This window comes from Schistocerca americana, chromosome 1 (assembly GCF_021461395.2).
Source record: "Schistocerca americana isolate TAMUIC-IGC-003095 chromosome 1, iqSchAmer2.1, whole genome shotgun sequence".
In the NCBI taxonomy this organism is placed as follows: domain Eukaryota; kingdom Metazoa; phylum Arthropoda; class Insecta; order Orthoptera; family Acrididae; genus Schistocerca; species Schistocerca americana.
In genome coordinates this window covers 591797497-591822327 of record NC_060119.1, presented here as the reverse complement: position 1 = coordinate 591822327, position 24831 = coordinate 591797497, and the positions used below count along the sequence as shown (strand labels likewise).

At 42.3% G+C, this 24831-nt stretch overlaps 1 protein-coding gene across 1 annotated transcript in view; it reads left to right on the top strand.

Moving 5' to 3' along the window:
* Nucleotides 1-24831, top strand: part of LOC124606767 (high-affinity choline transporter 1) — a 360300-nt gene that overhangs the window by 58744 nt on the left and 276725 nt on the right. The window lies entirely within an intron of this gene.

The following is a 24831-nucleotide window of genomic DNA, read 5'->3' as shown; positions in this document are numbered from 1 at the left end:
AGATCACCAAAGTTAAGCGCTGTCGGGTGTGGCCGGCACTTGGATGGATGACCATCCGGGCCGCCATGCGCTGTTGCCATTTTTCAGGGTGCACTCAGTCTCGTGATACCAATTGAGGAGCTACTCGACCGAATAGCAGCAGCGCCGGTCAGAGGTCACAACGACCAGGAGAGCGGTGTGCTGACCACACGTCTCTCCTATACGCATCCTCATCTGAGGATGACACGGCGGTTGGGTGGTCCCGATGGGCCACTTGTGGCCTGAAGACGAAATGCTTTAGTGCTTTACATAGACGTGACAAAAGTCATGGGATTCCTCCTAATATCGTGTCGGACTTCCTTTTGACAGACTTAGTGCAACAATTCGACGTGCCATGGACTCAACAAGTCGTTGGTAGTCCTCTGCAGAAATATCGAGCCACGGTGCCTCTATAGCCACCCATAATTGGGACAGTGTTTCCGAAGCAGGATTCTGTGCACGAAATGACCTCTCGATTATGTCCCATAAATGTTCGATGGGATTCATGTTGGGCGATCTGGATGGCTAAATCATTCACTCTAACGGTCCAAAATGTTATTCAAACCGATCGCGAACATTTGTTTCTCGGCGAAATGGCGCACTGCTATCCATAACATGATATCCATGAATGGCTGCAAATGGTATCCAAGTATCCGAAAGTAACCATTTCCCATCAATTATCGGTTCAGATGGACAAAAGGATCCAGTCCATTCCATGTAAACACAGTCCACACCATTATAGAGTCACCACCGGCTTGAACAGTGCCTTCTTTGACGTGGTGCTGTTAGCAAAGGCAGTAACGTCGGTCGTCTGCTGACGTAGCCCATTGACGCCACATTTCGCCACACTGCCCTGACGAATACGTTCGCCGTACGACCCACATTGTATTCTGCGGTTATTTCACGCAGTGGTGCTTGTCTGTTAGGGCTGACAACTCCACGCAAACCCCGCTGGTCGGTCGTTAAGTGACGGCCATGGAGCACTGCGTTGTTCGTTGTGAGAAGTAGTGCCTGAAATTTGTTATTCTCGACGCACTCATGGGACTGTGGATCTCAGAATACTGAATTCCCTGACGATTTCCGAAATGGAATGCCACGTGCGTCTAGTTCCAGCTACCATTTCGCGCTCTATGTCTGTTGATCCTTTCAGGCCCTCTGGCTACAACTGCGTACAGTAATTTTTACTGTGTCTTACCTGCAGTCTAAGTATTTTTTCCCAATGGAAAACTGAGGTACACATTTGTAAAGTTCAACCATTTCATCGCTTTCAAGCGCTGCCAACTGTTGGGCACCACTATGAAAATATCTGCGAGTCAGTGTAACAGTGTGGAGCAGCTATTGACCACCAGAATATTAGGAAATGCTTGGTTCGCTGATTGCCACTGTGCAGTTCAATATTATAATTTTTATTTCGCATGGCACTTATTGAATGATCATTTTATTTTTTTACAATAGAGAATATTACCTAATTATATTAGACCATAGCATGAGGCCAAGTGTATATACTTTTTTTTGAAAATGAGTACATATTTATCTTAAAAAACACGTAAGAGCAATGCGACATAAAGAAAAATTTTTCTTCCTCTGGAGAAATTCATGTCTGAGAGGGTTAATTCCCATTGTGCTTCCATAATCTCTTCGGGAGCCTTTTCATGTGACGCACATGGGTACAGAAGACAGCTCTGCCAATGCACTCCCCTTTTATACCTTGTGTAAACGATATTGACTCCATGTGTACTCGTATAGATGCATATTCATGGGCTGGACGCGGATTGAACCGTCGTTATCCCGAATCCGAGTGCAGTGTCGTAACCACTCCTCCACCTCGCTCGGACTTCACTCAGAGTAGCACTTATGCCAAGCGTAAACAGATACATAACAAATATTCTAATCTCTGTCTGTCATTACAATTTTTGCTCTCTGGTACCATGGATGTTATTCTCTCATTTCATCCTGTACCCTCGTCTAATTGGTGTTTTCCGAAAGTTTTTTCTTTGCTAATTCTGTAGACATCCTCGTCATTTCATATGTTACCAGTAAATGTAATTTTCAGCTTCCTTCTGAAACACCGCATGTCAGTCACTCCGATTTTCAATTTTTCCGCTTTTTCTAATGTCTGTGATTCAGTTCTATACAGAGCTGAGCTCCCGACGTACATATTCGATACTAGTTCTCTGGATGAAGAATGCCCTCTTTTCTTGTGCTAGTCTGCTTCTTATATTCTTGTTGCTTCATGTTTCACCTTGACATCACAGTGCAGAACGCCAGGCGCTACTGAAGTAGTGTAAAGCTACTAACTGTTAAGTACCTGTCCTAGTAGGTTTATGTGGTTGCGTGTCTGTTATCTGAGGCTCAAACCGTAAAGCAGACAAGCATTTGCTTAATTAAATGTGGTCGACCGCCCAATACCGCCTTCGGCTGGACGGTAAGCTAGACAAGCAATAGTTCTCTCTGACTAATCTTTCTGGCGCCAAGGGTTACATTTTATGAGATTTCTGTGAAATTTTCGGTAAATGGTATAAAAGATAAAAATATAAAAACGTAAATAGTGTAATAAGATAAAAAATACAAAAATGTTACATCTTAATTCTCCTTCAAAGTAATTTGTATTGAAGCTGTGTATTCAGGAAAACTCTTGATTGTCTAGTTAGTTGATAACTAGTTTCAGCTTATATACAACCCACCTTCATTACATGTATGTTAGCTAAATCACTATGCTGGTATAAGGCTTCCATCCAGTTATTCGCTGACTAGTCCGCCCAAGATAGGAAAACGAACTCAGAAGTTTTAAATTTCGCTTTTAAGAAATCGTTCACGCAGAAGAATTGTACAAACATATCGTCGTGTGGCTATAGAACGGACCACACATTAATAAGCATATTTGGGGGAGACAAACAAGAGAAACAAGTGAAACAAGTAAGTCGCCAGATCCGCATGGAATCCCAGTTCGGTTTTACAAAGAGTACTCTACGGAACTGGCCCGGTATCTAGCTCGCACTTCTCGCGAATCTGTCATCTAGCGCAAAGTGAAAGAGATTGGAAAAATGCGCAGGTGACTCGGGTGCATAAGGAAGCCAAAAGAACGGACAGGCAAAATTACAGGCCAATGTTCTTAACATGGCCGGACGGAGTGGCCGTGCGGTTCTAGGCGCTTCAGTTTAGAATCGCGTGACCGCTACGGTCGCAGGTTCGAATCCTGCCTCGGGCATGGATGTGTGTGATGTCCTTAGGTTAGTTAGGTTTAAGTAGTTCTAAGTTCTAGGGGACTGATGACCTCATATGTTAAGTCCCATAGTGTTCAGAGCCATTTGAACCAATCCTTAACATGGCATTGCTGCAGAAGTCTTGAACATATTCTCAGTTCTAACATAACAAATTTCCTAGAGACGGAAAAGCTTATGTACACGAATCAGCACGATTTTATAAAGTATCATTCGCGTGAAACGCGGCTTGTCCTTTTCTCATATAATGTACTGCGAACTGTTGATGAAGGGCAACAGACAGTTCTATATTCCTAGATTTCCTTTAACATGGCACCCCACTACAGACTATTAACGAAGGTACAAGCAAAGGGAATGCGTTATCAGATATGTGAATAGCTCGAAGACTTCTTAAATAATAGAACCTACTATGTTATCCTCTATGGCGAGTGTTCATCAGAGACAAGGGTACAGTCAGGGACGCCCCAGGAAGTGTGACAGGACCGTTACTATTTTCCGTGTATACAGATGATCTGGAGGACAGGGTGGACCGCAATCTCCATTTGTTTGCTGATGATACTGTGGCATACGGCAAGGTGTCGAAGATCAGTGACTGTAGGAGACAGAACATCACTTAGACAAAATTTCTAGTTGGTGTGGTGAATGAGAGCTAATATAAAAAATGTAAATTGACGCAGACGACTAGAAAAAACAAATAAGTAGTGTCCGGATGCAGCGTTAGCAGTGCCCTGCTTGACACAGTCACGCCGTTTAAATATCTGGGCGTAACACTGCAAAGCGATGTGAAACGGAACGAACATGTGAGGACTGTGGTAGGGAAGGCGAATGGCGGACTTCGGTTTATTGGGAGAATTCTAGGATAGTGTGGTTCATCTGTAAAGGAGACCGCGTATAGGATGCTTGTGCGGCCTACTCTTGAGTATTGCTCGAATGTTTAGAATCCGTAGCAGGTAGCATTAAAGGAAGACATCGAAGAAGTTCAGAGGCGGGCTGCTAGTTTTGTTATCGGTAGGTCTAAGCAACACGCAAGTGTACGAACATGCTTCGGGAACTCAAATGGGAATCCCTGGGGGGAATGCGATGTTCCTGTCGAGGAAGATTATTCAGAATAGAGAAGCGGCATTTGAAGCCGTGTTGGAGGTACTTGTACAGAGCCAACGGATGCATAATCAGCAACTGTTGTCCGTTGTGCATGGTATCAGCAGATGCGATCATTGCACCCCAAAGCATGTACACTGTACTGTCTAGAACACTGGAAAAATGCACTCAAGGAGACAGCAGTTCTAGTGCGACCCACTCTAGATTATGGTTCAAGTGCGTGGGACTCATAGTAAATAGAATAATTAGGGAATACTGACAGAATTAAAAAATGGGATCAGGTTTGTTTGACAGCAGAGAGAGCTCCACGTAGATGCTCGAAATTCAACATAGACACCGCCTATACCGTGAAGTTAAAATTTTTCAAGAACCACCATTGAGGAATCTAAGCACATACTAGAATCCCTTATGTATCGTCTCTTAGGGACCGTGCAGACTAGGCTAGTTACAATGTGCACAGGCATATCGCTTGCCGTAAGTGAATGGAAGGGAGAGAAACCTTAATGTAGGGAACAATGGGAAGTATTGTCTGGCCGTACTTCACAGTGGTTTAATGAATAGATACTAATAGCGAAAACACTTACTCCTGTGCCTGCCGAACTGCAACAAAAGACGGAAGATGCTTGAGACAATCTATCGCAGGATGCTGTTCGGCGGTTTCATGATCGTTTGCATGCGAGAATACACGGCTGCATCGCCGCCAGAGAGGGTGTACACTCTGTATTGATTACACTGTTTAGACATCCTTTACTGTGACATGGGTGTTTCATTTTGTCTTAATTTGTAATAATATACTCTTACAACGAAGAACTACCTCTCATCTCACTTGCAAATAGAATCCCCTTGTACTTGAGGCTGTTGCATTTTTGACGGTAGTTTATAAGAATATCGATTTCCTAGAGAAAAAGGGATAGTCAAGCAAAGAAAGAAACAAAAGACCATCGTTTTCACAACAGATATACCACAACATCAAGAAATCTGAATATAGCACAGATCTTCGTTGGAGTACTGAAAATAAAACAGTACAAAGTACTCGTATAAATCTTATAAAATAGAAACTGGTCTAAGCTCACTCAAAAATCTGGATTGGGGTCATGTGCTCTGTTGACCTGCAGAATTAGCTACGAACAACGTAAATATAAATTGTCCCAAAGAGGGCATGAGGGCCCATGTTGTTTCAACATTGGCTGTATGACGTTGGACCTAGTTCGTAATTAAATGTAATTAACACGTGTATATTTGTAATTATTGTTTGTTCTGCTGAACGACATACGGAAATATTCACGACGTTGCACCTCTAACAACTATACACTATGTGATCAAAGGAATCCGAAAACCCCGAAAAACATACGTTTTTCGTATTAGGTGGATTGTGCTACCACCTACTGCCAGGTACTTCATATCAGCGACCTCAGTAGTCATTCAACATCGTGAGAGAGCAGAATGGTGCGCTCCGCGGAACTCACGGGCTTCGAACGTCGACAGGTGATTGGGTGTCACTTGTGTAGTACGTCTGTACGAGAGATTTCCACATTCCTAAATATCCACTGTTAACGCTGTAGTAGTGAAGTGGAAACGTGAAGGGACACGTACAGCACGAAAGCGTACAGGCCGACTTCGTTTGTCGACTGATGGAGACCACCGACAGGTGAAGAGGGTCGTAATGTGTAGTAGGCAACATCTACGCAGAACAGCACGCAGGAATCCCAAGCTGCATCAGGATCCAGTGCAAGTACTATGACAGGCGAGAGGTGAGAAAACTTGGATTTCATGGTCGAGCGGCTGCTTATACGCCACACACCACGCCGGTAAATGCCAAACGACGCCTCGCTTGGTGTAAGGAGCGTAAACATTGGACAATTGAACAGTGGAAATACGTTGTGTGGAGTGACGAATCCGGGTACACAATGTGGCGATCCGATGGCAGGGTGTGGGATTGGCGAATCCCCGCTAAACGTCATCTGCCAGCGTGTGTAGTTGCAACAGTAAAATTCGGAGGCGGTGGTGTTATGGTGTGGTCGTGGTTTTCATGGAGGGAGCTTGCACCCCTTGTTGTTTAGCGTGGCACTATCACAGCACAGGCCTACATTGATCTTTTAAGCACCTTCTTGCTTCCCACTGTTGAAGAGCAATTCGGGGATGACGATTGCATCTTTCAACATGATCGAGCACTTGTTCATAATGCACGGCCTGTGGCGGAGTGGTTACACGGCAGTAACATCCCTGTGATGGACTGGCATCCACAGGGACCTAACCTGAATCCTATAAAACACCTTTGGGATGTGAATCTTCAGGTTTTCGCGGCGCAAAGACTGCTCCATTAAGTTTCGGGAATGCAGCCGCATAAATTCTGCTTCTTCTTCTAATATTTCGTCAGTATATCTTTCAGCCATCTTCAGGGAGAGCCGTACGACTGAGGCTCTCTCTGAAGATGGCTGAAAGATATACAGCCGAAATATTAGAAGAAGAAGCAGAATTTATGCGGCTGCATTCCCGAAACTTAATGGAGCAGCTTTGGGATGTTTTGGAACGCCGACTTCGTGCCAGGCCTCACTGACCGACACCGATACCTCTCCTCAGTGCAGCACTGCGCGAAGAATAGGCTCCCATTCCCCAAGAAACCTTCCAGCACGTGACTGAGCCTATGCCTGCGAGAATGGAAGCTGTCATCAAGGCTAAGGGTGGGCCAACACCATACTGAATTCCAGCATTACCGATGGAGGGCGTCACGTACTTGTAAGTCATTTTCAACCAAATTTCTGGATACTTTTGTTCATATAGTATAGAATTTTGATTGAAAACAAAAAGAAAAAGAAATTAATTACTCTTCCTACAAATCATAAAGAAATCAGTTCTCTAGTATCTGACTGAGGTTTGTAAAATATCCTCTAACAAATCCTAATAACTGTTCTGGGATACTCTTGTACGCAAAAGACAAGGTACATCGTCTTGTCGCTGCAACTGCGTGATCAGCAACGCGCTAAAAGTAATTCAAAACCAATACTGTGATTTATGCAGAGTACAATGCATGGCCATAATAATTGTAACAACTATTGCCATATTTTTTGTATAGAAATTGAATGATCGGGAGGGGTTTGTTCAATAAGCTTTAAACGATGTAAAAAAAGGCCGGCCGAGGTGGCCGAGCGGTTCTAGGCGCTACAGTCTGGAACCGCGCGGCCGCTGCTGTCGCAGGTTCGAATCCTGCCTCGGGCGTGGATGTGTGTGATGTTCTTAGGTTAGTTAGGTTTAAGTAGTTCTAACTTCTAGGGAACTGATGGCCTCAGAAGTTAAGTCCCATAGTGCTCAGAGCCATTTGAACCATCTGTAAAAAAAGGAAAGAAACTAATAATGACTTTTAATTACCTATATTCGCAAAATAGATTATTTGAACACTGACAAGCTTTACAGGTACCTTAATTATTCCATAATGTCTATACTCAATAAACATGTCTCTGGCCACAGCAAAGATATGAATATTACTCTGAGTGTGTGCAAACACAAATCCGACAAAATCCCTCCAGTGCGCAAGCAACAACAACTACGTACAGCAGAAAGGCCAACTACCAAAAGTCCTCAATTAATACCAAAGTGTTCTCGGCGCTACTGGTACGACCACGGCAGGCTGCGGCCTTTCACGCCGCGCGGCTTCTCTCCATCGGAGGCTGCGTCCAGCCACCTCCGACACCTCTTAACAACTGCTCGCTCGCTACTACTCACGATAGTAATATCTCAGACTCCGAGTTTGTGTACGCACACCACAGCAGAATCATTGGTCAACTTTGAAAAGAGGTGTTGACGTTCAACTTTCAGTGTGAGTAGTTGCAGCCTTGAACCTATTACATGACATGCCATTGAAGATTCCTTGGTGAAAATGAATGTAATTGCTGATGGTTCGATTTAATGCATTTAAAAAAATGTGACACTATAACAGCGTGAATGCAGTACAAGAGACTGAAAACAACATGAATAATGTGCATTAGCTCTGAGCACTATTCTTTCAACTGCATAACATTTTGAACATGTTGGACAAAACGGACTCCGTCAAAGCTTAGGAACGAACGCCGATACGCCATGCATTCTCTTAGGGCTTACAGCCAGAAGCAACCTCCAAAATTAACTTTTAAATATGAAGCACTCTAACACCAGAGAACTTAGTGCGGAGTCTGTAGGACGCCTTGCTACGCGCAGCCGTTCGTTGATACCACATGTGTGTTAAAATGATACAGGTGCCAGTATTTAGCGCCTTCAAATTTAGTCCTATGAGATGAGCACCTACTCCAATGATATGTGGTGAACTTTTTCCGGAAATAAGTTCAGCCGATATTGTTTCAAACGACCCAACAGTATTTAGAAAGGATAGACTAAATGCAGTTGGTGGTGGAGTATGTATTCCTGTCAGAAGTAGTTTACCTTGTAGTGAAACTGAAGTAGATAGTACCTGCGAAATAGTATGGGTAGAGGTTATACTTGACAATCGGACTAAACTATTAATTGGATCGTTTTACTGACCCCCCTACTCAGAGGATATAGTTGCTGAACAGTTCAAAGAAAACTTGAGTCTCATTTCAAATAGTTACCCCACTCATACAAATTATAGTCGATGGTGCCTTCAAGCTACCCTCGATATTCTGAAAAAATTATGCGTTTGTGGCCGGCGGCAGGTATAAAACGTCATCCGAAATTGTACTGAATGCTTTCTCAGAAAAGTATTTTGGATAATTAGTTCATGAGCACACTCGAAGCGTAAATGCTAGCAAAAGCGTACTTGACCTCTTAGCAACAAATAATCCTGGGAAAATAGGGAGTATCATGACGAATACGGGGATTAGCGACCACAAGGCAGTTGCTGCTAGGCTGAATACCGTTAACACCTACACACAGAAAAAAGAAACGCAAAGTACATCTATTTAAAAAAGCCGATAAAAATGCTCCTAACGCCTTTTTATGATACAGTCTCCACTCCTTCCGATCTGATCACGTAAATGTGGAAAAGATTTAGAATGATTTCCATGAGATAGTATCGACGGCAATTGAGAGATATATACCAAGTGATGGTACTGATCTTCCATGGTACACAAAAAGGGTGAAATCGCTGTTGCAGAAGTAACGAAAAAAGCATGCCAAATTCAAAAGAATGCAAAATTCCCAAGATTGGCAGAGTTTTGGAGAAGTTCGATATATAGCACGTACTTCAATGCAAGATTCTTTTAATAATTTACACAACGAAACTCTGTCTCGGAATCTGGCAGAAAAACCAAAGACATTATGGTCATACATAAAGCACACCAGTGGCAAGACGCAATCAATACCTTCACTGCGCGATAACAACGGTGAAGTTACTGATGACAGTGCCATTAAAGCAGAATATTTAACAACGGCTTCATGAAACCCCTTCTACAAAGAAAACGAAGTAAATATTCCTGAATTCCAATCAAGAACAACTGCCAAGATGAGAAACATAGAAGTAGATATCGTCGGTGCAGCAAAGCAGCTTAAATCACTTAATGAAGGCAAGGCTACCGGTTCAGATTGTATACTAGTCAGGTTCTTTTCAGAGTATGCTGATACAATAGCTCCATATTTAGCAATTATATACAACCACTCGCTCACAGAATGTTCCGTACCTAAAGACGGGAAAATTGCTCATGTCACATCGATATCCAAAAAGGGAAACAGCAGTAATCCGCTGAATTACAAATTGCGTGCCTATGGAATATCGCCTCAGTTGTGCGACTGGATTAGTGATTTCCTGTCAGAAAGGTCACAGTTCGTGGTAATAGACGGAAAGTCATCGAGTAAAACAGAATTGATATCCGGCGTTCCCCAAGGAAGTGTTATAGGCCCGCTATTATTCCTGATCTATATGTACGACATAGGAGACAATCTGAGTAGCAGTATTAGATTGTTTGCAGATGATGCTGTCATTTACTGTCTTGTAAAGTCATCAGGTGACCAAAAAATTGCAAAATGATTTAGATAAGACATCTGTATGGTGCGAAAGTGGCAATTGACCCTGAATAAAGAAAAGTGTGAAGTTATTCACATGAGTACCAAAAGAAATCAGCTAAATTTCGATTATGCGGTAACTCACACAAATGTTAAAGCTGTAAATTCACCTAAATAGGTAGGGATTTGAATTACAAATATTCAACAAAATACTAAGGGATTACAATTACAAATAACCTAAACTGGAACGATCACATAGATAACGCTGTGTGTAGAGCAAACCAAAGACTGAAATTCATTGGCAGAGCACTTAGAAGGTGCAACAGGTCTATTAAAGAGACCGCTTACACCAGGCTTGTCCGTCCTATTGTGGAGTACTGCTGTGCGGTGTGGGATCCGCATCAGGTGGGACTGACTGATGACATCGAAAAAGTTCAAAGAAGGGCTCGTTTTGTACTATCGCGAAATAGGGGAGATTGTGCCACAGACGTGATACGTGTATTGGAGTGGCAGTCATTAAAACAAAGGCGTTTTTCGTTGGGACTGGATCTTCTCATGAAATTTCAATCACCAGTTTTCTCCTCCGATTGCGTTGGCACCACCTATATGGGGAGAAATGATCATTACGAGAAAATAAGAAAAATCAGGGCTCGCACGGAAAAATTTAAGTGCTCATTTTTCCCCCGTGCCATTCGAGAGTGGAACGGTAGAGAGACAGCTTGAAGGTGGTTCATTGAACTCACTGCCAGGCACTTTATTGTGAATAGCAGAGTAATCGCGTAGATGTAGATGCAGTAGAACATTACTACACACTTAACTGTCAATCTCTTGCTATTAGTCTCGCAGTAAAAATAATTGTTGTAGTTACGAAATGTACATAGTTTAATATATTAATCTGCAGTGCGTTCATTCCTGTGGAAACAGCATTGACAGTTACATATCTCGTTTCGAGAACGTTCGCCTTGTTAATTTTTGGAGAGTCACCTACCTCCTCAGACTTCTGCAAGCGTGACTACACTGAGGTGACGTAAGTAAGGAGAGAGACCTCTTAATGTCGTGCCGGACCTGTTTTACCCGGCGTAGTGCAGCAACTCGACGTGGCGTAGATCAACAAACCGTTGTAGGTCCCCTGCAGAAATATTGAACCATGCTGCCTATATAGCCGAAAGTGTTGTCGGTTCAGGATTTAGTGCACGAGCTGACTTCTCCATTATGTCCCATAAATATTCGATAGGATTCATGTCTGGCCAGCTGGATGGTAAAAACACTCGCTCTATTTGTCAGGAGCCCGCATCTCGTGGTCGTGCGGTAGCGTTCTCGTTTCCCACGCCCGGGTTCCCGGGTTCGATTCCCGGCGGGGTCAGGGATTTTCTCTGCCTCGTGATGGCTGGGCGTTGTGTGACGTCCTTAGGTTAGTTAGGTTTAAGTAGTTCTAAGTTCAAGGGGACTGATGACCTAAGATGTTAAGTCCCATAGTGCTCAGAGCCATTTTTTTTATTTGTCAGGAATTTTCTGTAAAAAAATGACGAGAGCTGTGATCCACTGACATAGCGCATTGGCATCCATAAAAATTGCTTCGGTGTATGTGAACAAGGCGTCGATGAATGGCTGCAAATGGTCTCTAAGTAGCTGAACTTCTAGAGGAGCCAGCTATTCCATGTAAACATAGCCCACACCATTGTGGAGCCACTACCAGTTTCCATAGTGCCTTGTTGACTACTTGGATCCATGGCCCCGTGGTGTCTGCGCCACACTCGAACACTACCATCAGCTCTCATCAATTCAAATCGGGACTCATCCGACAAGGCCACAGTTTTCCAGTGGGTTTGGCTCCAACCCATAGAGTTACGAGCCCAGGGGAGGCACTGCAGGCGGTGTCGTGCTGTCAACACAGGCACTCGTGTCGTTCCTCTACTACCATACCCGTTAACCCCAAATACCGCAACACTGTTCTAATGGATACGTTTGTCACACATTGCACATTGATTTCCGCGATTATTTCACGCAGCAATGGTTGTGTTTTAGTATTGACAACTCTACACAAACGCCATTGTTGTCCGTTGTTACCGAACGAGGTGGATCAGTGGTTAGCACAGTGGACTCGCATTCAGGAGAACGACGGTTCAATCCCGCGTCCGGCCTTCCTGATTTAAGTTTTCCGTGATTTCCCTAAAGCTCTCCAGGCAAATTCCGGGTGGTTTCTTCGAAAGGGCACGGCCGACTTCCTTCTCCGTCCTTTCCTAATCCGATGAGACCGATGACCTCGCTGTTTGGTCTCTTCTCCCAAACAAGCCAACCCAACCACCTCCGTCGTTAAGTGAAGGCCTTCGGCAGCTGCGTTGTTCGTGGTGAGAGGTAATATGGTACTCTTCGCACTCTCTTTGACACTGTGGATCTTGGAAAACTGAATTCCCTAAAGATATCCTAAATTAAATTACTAGTTACAACTGCTATTCCGCGTTCAAAAGTCTATTAATTCCCATACTATAGCCATGAACAAGTTGGAAATGTTTTCACCTGAATCACCTGCTTGCAAATGACAGCTCCGTCAATGCACTGCCCCTTTATACCTTGTGTGCACTATAATACCACCATCTGCGTATGTGTATGGCGCTACCCGTTGGCTTTCGTCACGTCAGTGTATACGTCGTGAGCTGCATGTAACGAACGTCACATTTGGCATATGGTACAAATACTTTGGGTACTGACCATGTCGGGGGTAACAACTCAAGCTGGAATGTGCCTGTCGAAGCTCCGGGTACCGCTAAACCTGACGAGATGTCATTGCAGCGGGATCGCGGGCTTTGAGCCACGTTTCTGTGTGACCTGTCAGTGGGGGATGTGAGGAGTGAAGCGCAGCGACTGCGCGGCCTTTGCAGCGTCCGTGACCCCTGCAGTTCTGCGCCGCTGCCCCGCGGCGGCCGCCCGCCACAAAGCGTCGCGACGCCTCGTGACGACTGACCTTTCTTTGTGGCCGCGGCGCCGGCTGACCAGAAAACGCGACCCCGCGCCCACCCTCTGGGAATGCTGACGGGCGGACAGCAGAAGGAGAAACAGTTCGGACCGATGGTTCCCCTTTGTCATTCACGTGTCACACACACAGACGCACACACGTTCTAAAGTGTTACATCTGCGAAAGTAACCATTATCAGGTTGTGGATTATCATTCTTGAGGTTTTCCGGAGAGACTGAATATGACATCGTTCTTCCGGCGTGCATGCCACATAGTAACGCTTCCTCCTGCCATGTTTCGGCTGTGGACCTTACAGCCACTCTCAAGATGAGTCGATGGCTGACTCCCCAGGATCATGCTCGAAGAATGGATTAATGTTTCGTCACTTTTATTTCTGTCGTTCCTTACTTGCTTCCATATTATTATTATTATTATTGTTATTATTGTCTTCTCGGAGGTGTGCTCCATCTAAGCAGCTAAGTAATTTTTTTATGCGATATGCCTATCACTCCCTTTTATTTATGAAATACCCTTAGTGGCCTGTAACATAATTTCGTTGTATGTGTGCATGGTGCTTCAAAGGTGTGCTGAATAATTCATACAGGGTAGAAAAGGTAAAAAATTATAGTGACTGCAGAAAAATCACAATGTGAAGCCTCAAAGGGTTCAAAATGGGGCCACTCCTATTTCTTATATACAGGGTGACAGATATTGAATTATATAAAAAAACTTAAATTTGTTACAAATTACAGAGTGCACACACTTTATTCAACATATAAACGTCACAGCAGATATTTGGATTTAGGTTATGACATGATCGATATGCCTGCCATCATTGGCAATGATGTGGCGCCGACGAATAGCGAAATTCTGCATGACCCGCTGAAGTGTCGGAACATCGATGTTGTCGATGACCTCCTGAATGGCTGTTTTCAGCTCAGCAATGCTTTTGAGATTCCAGAGCCAGAATGTGCTCCTCCAGGACGATCTCCTACTTCGATAGGGTCGAGCTCCTCCCTGCATGAACTCCATCTTGTCGAAATCAGGGTCTCTTTGGGTAATGAGGATGAAATCATCTTCCAAAATTTTCACATCTGTTCGGTAGTCACCGTGCCATCAAGGAATATAGCACCGATTATTCCGTGACTCGACACTGCGCACCACACAGTTGGCGGTGAAGAGATTTCTAGATCGCGAAATGCGGATTCTCAGTCCCCCAAATGCACCAATTTTGCTTACTGACGAACCCATCCAAATGAAAGTGGACTTCGTCGCTAAATCAAACCATATTCACATCGTACTAATCCCCATCACGCCCCGTGGTCAACAGTGCAGTTAGAACGTCCTAACGCAAACCGTTCAGATGTTATGACGACTTTATTTGGTATAGTTCAATTATTGGCACCCTGTGTATAAGTGACGTTCTACTTAACACTGAACAAGCAAAACTGGTCCTTTTTGCAGAGAATATTATTGCTATAATACACCCCATTACCGAGAAAACAGCAGAAAAGTTCGTAAAGGATGCTTTCCAAAGAATTATTAAGTGCTTCTCTGAAAATGGACTCTTCCTAAATTTTGAAAAAAAACCTATATTCAGTTCTGTACAACAGATAGAGTCATATCAAAAATTGATGTAGGACTTGAGCAGGAGTCAGTAGTGTAGAATGCTCCAAATTTTTGTTTGTACATACTGATGAAAATTTGAACTGGAGGGAACATATTGCTGATCTTCTCAAACAATTTAGTTCAGATACTATTTTTCTTTGTGTAATAGCTAATCTTGAAAACAAAAGTATGAACCTCCTGACGTATTTTCCATATTTCCATTCAATAATGTCGTGTGGAATGATTTTCTGGGGTAATTCATTACATAGAAGGCAGGTACTGATTGCAGAAAAGAAATGTTTACTCACGGACGTCATGTAGCTTCCAGTCCAAAGAGCTAGGAAGTGAAATTCATCGTAAATAATCCATAATAATTTGAGAAGAACAGCTATGTACAGTGCTACGTAAAGTGCCCTCTGCCACACACCGTTGGGTGGCTTGCGGAGTATAAATGTAGATGTAGATGTAGACCTACAACATTAGAGGGTAAAATGACCTTTATTATCCATTGTTAAAGCTGTAAGCGTCTCAGAAAGAAGTTAAATATGGGACAACAAAAATCCTTGATCGTTTTCCCTATAACGTACAATGTCTGACAGAGAACGAAGCAACTTTTAAATCTAATTTAAAATCATTTCTCCTGGATAACTCCTTCTATTTCATTGACTCAATTCTACTTAAACCTTAGTAGCCAACAAAGGAAGGTGTAGTTGCATGATAAGACTAAAAATAATAACGTGTTCAATAATGTTAACAATAATCATGCATACATATACTGTAAACCGACTATTTCCACATCATTTCTATAAAAGATCATTCAGATGACCTATGGAACATGTTGCTAACTAGCTATCTTTGCGACAAACGTCTGCGGGTAATACAACCTGTCATGGAAAACTACTTTTCTTACGGACAAAATGTTCGTTGTCGCTTGGTGTTCTTGAATTTCTGACGGCCCTTTGACATAAAGATATCATCGATCCAGCATGGTCTACAAACGAACTGTGCTGCGTACTACCTGCCCTAGTGAACTAATAGAGTGATGAGTGTCTCTAAGTGGAGGAAATACTAGGGACGAACACAAAATTCGCGCTTGAAGGCATAGCTGAATCTTATACGCAACGTAGTGAGATTCTCGTATATAAGCACCGACATTTAGGGAAGGGATTAGTATGGCGTTCGTGTCTTTCCGATGGGCGTGCAGTAAATGCAGAAACGTGAGTTGTCGCGTTGTTGTTACCAAATGCGTCCAAAGAAAAACCAACGTGCTGTTATTTTTTTCTTGGCTGCCGAAGGACAAACCGATGCCACTCTTCGGGGAATGAAGAATGTGTATGGAGCAGCATGTCTGTCGAAAACCACCGCAGTGGAATAGGGCGCCAAGTTCCCGCAATGTCGCCTCTTATACTTTAAAGGCGAAACAGGAACCCCAGTTTTGCTCTGAGAACCGGCTTCCACACGGAGCAGTTACTGGACGATAGGCAACACGCATTGCATAGGAACGCCACAGACTGCCTAAGCTCTGGCGGCTCTCGGGTGCGTCACCGATCTTAAACGACGCCTAGCGTTGGCAAGTGGCGTCAGATTTTTTTTCTAGGAATATTGTAAAATTCCTTACACAAAGTGGCAAATTCAAAACTTTCACAAGAGCTCTACATGAATATCAAAACTGTATTAATTGTCACACTAGAAACTCGTTACCCCGCCGAAGAGACTTCTTGAAGTGTCAGTAAAGAGCTCTCCTGGTAGTCGAGTTGTTAGTCCACACACTTATCCGGTCGTTTTTGCGTTGAGATCGCATTTGAAAGCTGCCTGGAGGCCTAATAAGACAACAGGAGTCTGTCGGTCTAATGCTCTGTGGCGTAGCATCTGAGAGAGGCCTTAATTGTCGTTATGCTGAAAAAGACCGCTTGAGTAGTACGATAAATATTTATTTATGATACATTTAGCTTCATGGAGTTAGAGTCACATCTTTAGGGATACATCTGTATATAAACCAGAACAAAACGTGTAAAGGCAATGCTTTAGTTAAAACGTATTTGAACTTTACATGAAACTATTTAGGAAAATTGTGTACTCACGTTTATTTCATAATTTAGTTCAAGTGATAACCAGTGGACGACCCAAAATTCTCTGTCCAATTGTAATAAAGATGTTCAACCATCAAGAGGCAGGTAATCGAGCTGAAAGACTGCAGAATGCAAGAAACACCTTTCCGACAAAGGAAGCCTAGAATAAGGAAAAAGCGGTAAACCAGATTGATGTGAAAGTATAAAACAGTTTATATGTGTGGATGATGAAAACCTGCGTTAATTTGGTACGGTAAAACAAATGTCAAAAACAGAGCCTGCGTAATTTAACGATAGGCAACGATGGTCAAGTGTGGATAAAATGCCATCGAGTTAGAAGAAGGTGTGGGGAAAGGTGAAATTAAATGTGTTATATAGTCATACCAACGGAATAAAGTTGTCGTGTAGACATGAAGCAAGCAGCGACAGCCAAGCCTGGATCTGAGATGAACAGGAGCCTTATTCGACGTTTGGCCAAACAAATATCTTATTCACAACTTGTAAACTAGTCCTTAGTCCTGGATGAAAGAGGCAGTAACGAGATGAATTTTCCTGTTCTCTTAAATGTGCCACACGAATAGTCGCCCTTGTGAGGTTTGATAGGCCGCAGTGTAGCGCTCCGTTCGAGCTCGGTATTCGAACTCGAAGTGTAGGCCCGACAATGTTTCAAGTCATGGTTTTAGTTCGTTGTCTCCTTCCTGGGCGTTTGCTAGTACTATGAAGCCAAGTTACTTCACGATGGCGTCAGTGCAAGATAATGCACCTGCTGATCCACTCTGCTCACCCTCACCGTACTGAACGTCTGTCGTAAATATCCATTGAAGTCCAAATACTGCAGTTGATGTTATGACACCTTGTCTGGCTTCTGACGGAGAGAGAATACAAGTGGTTTATGGTCTGTGAGAAAAGTAAAACGTTTTTCTTTAAGCATGTGCCTAGATCCCTTGATTGAGGCATATTCCCCATAGAACTGGCGGTCGTACATTGACCAGTTTTCTTGAGAGGTGATAATTTCTTCCTGAAGAAAGGTAGAGGGTGTCAGTCATATTGCACACGTTGCAGCACAGCTGCACTTGCAGTTGATGAAGTGTCCACCAGAACTGCTAGATATACACCAGGAAGAGGATGAGTTAATAACGCAACCCCAACAATAGCAGCTTTCACATTGGCCAAGGATGCTTTCTTTTCTCAGTCCACTGCAGCTTGTCTCCGGGTTTAGGCGAATATCCTAGCGTTTTGTTGGGAGGTTGCAGAAAAAACTTCGACAAAAGTTTCTTAAGCCCAAGAAGTGGTGTTATTCTCGTGTTGTAACTGGTCAGGAAACTGAAAATAGCTTCCACTCTGTCTTGAGACGGCAGGGTTCGTTGTGCGTCCATAAGGTACCCAAGGAATTTAACATCCGTCGCTTCGAAAACACATTTTTGCATGTTAATCATTAAACCATGTTCTCGCCTTCAGGTGAGAAGTTGCTGTAAGTGTCCCATGCTGCCTCGCTGGACGATATTACAAGTAGATCATCAATGTACAAGCGACGGAACTCTAAGCTCTAGTTAATTCGTCCATGATGTGCTGGAAAGTCTGGGTTGGATTGTACAGTTCGAATAGCGTGTGCAAAAATTCGTGTGCTTTAGATCGAGTGCATGTACAGGTTTCGCGTATATCTTCCGATGCAACTGGTATATGATAAAAAGCACGAATGAGATCTATCATGAAAAAAATCGTCTTACCATGAATGTGCATACCAAAGTCTTCAGTATGTGGCACGGGATAACGTTTAGGTATCATTCTGGAGTTAAGATGACGATAGTTACCATAAGGGCCCCACCTGTTACTCTTTTTAGGGACAATATGGAGTGGAGGACCCATATACTGCTTGAAGAACGACAGATACTTTGTGCTAACATGAAAGAGAACTCCTGCATTTCAGCCTTTAGTTTTTCTGGATGCAGATGACGAGGCTGTGGACGAACTGGTGGCCCTTCCGAGCTGACAGTGTGATGTACTGCTGAGTGTCTTACCGGTACCGGAGTAGGAAATGGACAGGAACTTCAGGGAAATGACGAAGCAGGTCGTCGTATGGCGAATCACCTGCAGTCGCTTTGATCACAGCATGGCTGGCTTGGGGTAGGTGTCCATGACTAGCCAGCTGTGTTGTACCGTAAAGCAAGCGTCGATTGCGAAACTCTAGGAGGAGATTCCATACGAATTTACTCTGAAGATTGAAATTAGACGTAAGCGGGTTTACTTGCAAGTCTTTATTGAAGATGAGTTCGCAGTATACAGGTAGTTGCCATTGGTGTTGGCCATGAAAGACGATGAGAAGGGTAAACTGAGAGATCAGCACCTGTATCAATGAGAAATTGTAGCTTCGTACAGTTCTCCGTTAAAAGCAGTCGACGGCGGTCCGGCTTGAAATCAGTCACCGCCGCTACTCATTCCCGGCGGTAGTTCCCTTGTCACTGGGTGGTTGACACTGTTGAGCTGCAACTCCAAATATTTTCTGTCACCAGCAGATATTCTCCGCGGTGGGCGAACGCCTGTTTCCGCTGCTAGAACGTCGCCGTCACGACATACGTGTGGTGCGCAGAATTCGCAGGGACACTGTAACACCATGGCTCTAGTAATCTACTGGTTTATTTTGCTTTTGTTTCATTTAATATTACATCGTTAAGCTCCTGTACGTGTTTTTAAATGAATCGAAAACACAAAATTGTTTACTCCTTTCTTTGTGAAAACATTGATGTCATGGTTTGGTTCTATGCAATGTAGTGCATCTGTCATTTAAATTCTTTGTCCCATTTGGAGGGAACAAAACTTACTATATATAAGTGTAATTTCTGTGTGAACAATTTTTGGTAGAAATGTCAATATGTGCAAATGTTCTGTTTTATTTAATGTATTTGATTACTGTTATGTAAACTGCTGATCCTCACTTAGGATTCTTAGTTTGTATGTAAAAGGTGTAGTGATTCCCCTCGGGAACGGAACTGAGTAGCGCGCGCAAATTGTGGTTGGCCTAGGTAGAAAAGGTGGGACAAGAGTCAGTCGGGGACGAGCTACGAGTCGGGGACGAGCTACCAAAGTGTGCACTGCCGTGTAAAAGATGCATATTGTGCAGGTTCAGAGAGAGGCTTTTTCTGCTACTTTCCAATGCCTCGGATGGATGGATAAATAGCTGGAGATATTCGGGTATTTCTATCGATCATCGCCACCAAGAACTGACAGAGTCCAACAATTCTACCTGCAATTCCACCTACCAACATGCAGTTGCCACCACATTGCGCAATCATTGCATCGGAATGCTGCAATGATGTACAGTGAAGGATCAGCTTAATGGATGTGTTAGTGTGCTCAAATATAAGGTAATTTATAACTGAATTTGTGTACCTACCTTGATTTTTCTCCTTATCATTAACACCTCTCAGGTTCCTCTCCGTTTGAACTAAAGTGATTTCCGAGTGTCTTTACAGAAAGAACATTAAAGCCCAGTGTTTTGCTAAATGATGCCTCTTGAACAAAGTAAAAAGAAAGTTAATGTGGCAGGAGAGTGAGTTAAAGTTAATGATGCTTGCTGAAATAATTTTCCTAGTAAAACTGCTTATTAATGTGTTGTTGCCAACTTCAAATTAAAAGTTCTTAAGTCTGAGGCTTATAAAGTTTTGCTTAGTAAATGATCACATTACTGCCTGTTGTAAATCGCAGAAGGTGAGTCAGTGTCTTACATATATGTTATTTTTGTCTCTCACTGTAGTAAAAGTGGAAAACTGGAGTTGTGAAACGTTATATACTCATGTTTGCCAAGTGTTTGTCTCTTTTGTGTATTAGAAGTGCATATTAATAGTATAACAGGATCCACAGTTTGTCTATTGTGCTAATGCTCGGTAACAAGTAACGGAAAGACCATTAATTATGAAAACCATAATTTCTGTATTCAAATGATAGTGAGAAGCAACCTGTTAGTGGATTCCAATTAACTTTCATTTTAAATAGTAAAGTATTTAACTGAGAGAGAGACTTAACCTATATCCAATTAATGATTCTGCAGTGAATATAAATAGTAACGTTATAAAGACCATTCAGTTTGAATAAGCCCTGAAAGTAATAGTGTGTTTTGTTATCTATTATAATTTTACAAATAGTTTGTGCTGCTCTAGCTGTTTGTTCCAACCTTAACGTTAACATATGCAGGTGTCAGTGTTCATTGCACTCGCGTGTGGCCAAGTCTAGGTTGTGTTTGTCCGTTAAAGTTACGCAGACCTACTTTCTTAAACGAGAACGTTAATCTTTCTCTTGCCTAATTAGGCTAGCGACCGTTTTCCTTTTTCTTTAAACAGTGTAGATAAGCAAAAATCTTGTTTGTTACTGTTCAAATATTTACGTAATTCTGACTTTCATTTCCGATAAGCCATTTCCGTTAGGTACCACACGGTCAACATAACAAAATTCCTCTCAGAGGGTAACACTGCTCTGTTGCTTTATACCATAACTGCTTTAACAGGATAGTTTATTTCACGACCTGCCTACAACTTTAAGGTTATGGTAAAGCAGTAGCGGACGGTAGTGTCATAACGCGAATTGCTTAAATAGCTGAGTTATTTGTGCTTCCAGTACTTTCAGAGAAATCTCTGTTCTGCCGGAGACCGGAGACTGCTGCGACGCCCGTCGATGGATACATCTCTACTATACGGTCAACAGTTTGAGAGAGAGCGAAGTCACCAGTGCAAACCGTATTTTGTGTGCATCTGCAGGCGAACGCGACAGCTATACATTGCGTAGAATATCGTTAACTGCATTGCCTGTGAGTGTGCGAAGACGAAGAAGTAGGTGACATGGTGTGCGATTACCGAGTTCTGCATTATATAGCAATTTTTCAAGTCGAATAATTTCTGTTCTCGAGAAGCGCGTTACAAGCCCATACTGGATAGAAGTGTATTTTTCAGTGCTTGGTGGTGAAAATAGCATGGCTTGTATTTTTGTAGCCATATGCAACTGCCACATTACTACGAGTATATTTGGTTTCATCTGAGGTGATCTGGGCCTAGAATAATTGGCTTTCGAGTTTGGCGAACCACAATTCTGGATTATCCGACCAAAACGCTGAGAGTTTCATTGCAGTCGTATTAAGGATCACTTTTGCCGCTGGCAGATCCATGATTTCAGGATTCTGTATTCTTCTCGTGGTAGGCGTTGACATGAAACCTTACGTAAAATGCGTTTTACGTCCAGACGCGAAATTCAGTTCGTCTAGCGTGCGATGCGATCGATCCAACTCGTGATTAGGAAATTCGTAGTCACTAAATGTTGTGCGTAAATACAACTTACTTGTTCAATATAACATAAGCGATGTATTACAAAGCTTAATCGTAAGAGTGCAAGGAAAATCTGCATCTATCATTCGTTTGTAATTTAGAGGCAACACAAAAAATTGGAGAGCTTATACTGCAAGTATAAAATGTAACGGGTAATTCAATGTCCACAATTGTATTACAGTTTTTTCATTATTGTCTTTTTGTTGGTTTGGTGGGCAGATTTCATAAAATTAGGTTACTGTTTGGTTCTGTTAATTGTTCCTGAGATCTTATTATGATAGTGTGTCGTTCTGGCGCTGTACCTCGTTGTCCTGCACACCACGGGAAGTCTAATTTTAATTTTAACTTCACGTTCACTGTGCATTTTTGTATAAATTTGTTATTTGCTGTTTATTTGATGTATTTCGTTTTTTTCCCCACTACGGATGAGAGTGTCACTGGTTGGGAGACTGAGTAAGTTACTATTTAGTCCGGTTATATTCTGCATCTCGATTTGTTATTTTTAGTGACTGTCATGATGAGTAATTGGTTCTATTAATTTGTTTGCTTCTTACTTTCTTGTTTATTGCCAGGGCTCTTTGACATTCAGTGACACTCGCAGCTACAGAGCAAACGAACGAATGTAAAACTGCATACAGACACTATAGCGCTAGTAAAAGACGACCGAAAAATACACAGTGACAGTTGGCAGAACAAAAAGCAGTAACTAATCATTACTAACACACATTTTAAATAAAAGTACTCAGTGAAAGTTAAGCGCTGCCAAACACCGAAAATCGGACATCCTGGTGTTCACAGGACTACAAGGTAGAATTCCAGGTGGACACCTATGTAGTGACAAGATCTCAACTACAACTTGAAAATAAAAAAAATGGAAAAGAAAACAGTGAAACGTTTTGTGAAGTCATTTGTCTAACAGTAAATGGTGCTTGAAATCATGTATTTTCTAATCGGACAAATGAGATCAGCAAGAACAGTGACGTCGGCAGCAACTCGTGAGGGAGGCACTGCTTCTTGCGCCGTACACATTCTCTCTCCTGATAGTTGGGGGTTCTCTACTGAATCATTTTTAAGATTGAAAAATTGTTGGATGTGTTTTATACCTTCGGACATCGTGGATACAAATACGTCAACGTCATACAATAGCAGACTGTAAAAACCGCGTAATCCAAAAGACAAATGTTATCTACTACTGTGCAAAGTTCTAACACTGTAAATTACAACGGTAAATTTACGTTCTCAGTCGGTGCCTCATTTTCTATTCATTATTTCTAGCATCATTCAAAGGAACATCAAATGTTTTTCTAATCTATTTCATTTCTTACTATTAGACAAATGATTTCACAAAACAGTGGATCGTTTTTCCCAGTTTCTTTTTAAATTTCGAGTTTTGTTAAGAGTGTATGAAGTACAATACACTTACATACCAGTTAGTATCCTGTTATTTCAATATTGTTATCTAGCACCAGCTTACTAATTTTTTTGTTAGCTGAACAACATACGAAAATATGTGGAAACATTTGACGATCACCAACATGTCAAGACTTGGTGGGGAATGTGTCAATGCCTGGAAATAATTTTCTCACTACCAGGACGATGTTTCTCCTTCTTGGTGCTTCTCACACACTTCTCTGCCTTCAATGTTGCTGGAAGTTCTTCCATGTTTACCAGGCATCCTTGCGCAACTCAGATGACGTTTGAGACATTCTGTAGCCGAGTCAGTGTAATAACATCCTTGATAGCGGACAGTGGTGAAGTGCTGAGGGCTACAGTAGAAGCAATAATCTATACATCTGCGACAGTATTGAGGCATTACCATAGATACGCTTATAAAATCACTGTCAAGCGTCTTTTGTTCTCAAAATATCCTAAATTTAGCGTTTGCATCGAAGGAAATCGTTCTGACGGTGAAGTATGTCACGAATGCAAAATTCACGAATAGAAAAACGTTTCGACACCTTATTTTCCCTCCTAGCGCCTTCTCTTCACGGAATGTCCTAAATTTAGTGCTTGATTTGGAGACAGCGTTTTTCGCAATTAAATATCACAACAATCCAACTTTTATCTGCAAAATGGCTGAACCTTGAAGAGATGAACTGTATGGTGCTTCGTTTAGATAGGCGGCAGCAGTCGCTCGTGAAATATTTCAGTTTTCTCCATAAATCACGAATTAACTTTTTCTCAAATTTCCTGATTTCTTTGAAGTAACTGAATAAGTTTTTGGAAAACTGAACCTCACGCTAGTATATTTGATACCACATTTGTCCTTCATTTGGCTTTGAAAATACAGAGAAGAATCCTTAGTTTAATTTATACGCAATCATGTTTTCATTGCACTGGAAAATTTGATCCAAAAATCATAAGTAGAACCAAACACTAATTTAACTTTACTAAACTTGCGCTCCAAAAAGTTGTTTCTTACATTAATTGTGGCAAGGCATATCACGTTAGTGTGGACTGTGTTAAGACTGACTATTGTCTTATGTTCTACATTTGACTGGATCATATTTGACGAACACGTATTTTTGATCCATTGATGTACTCGTACACTGTTTTTCTCCTGTGGGTATGGTTGTAATAATAACCGCAACCGGTATACACATATA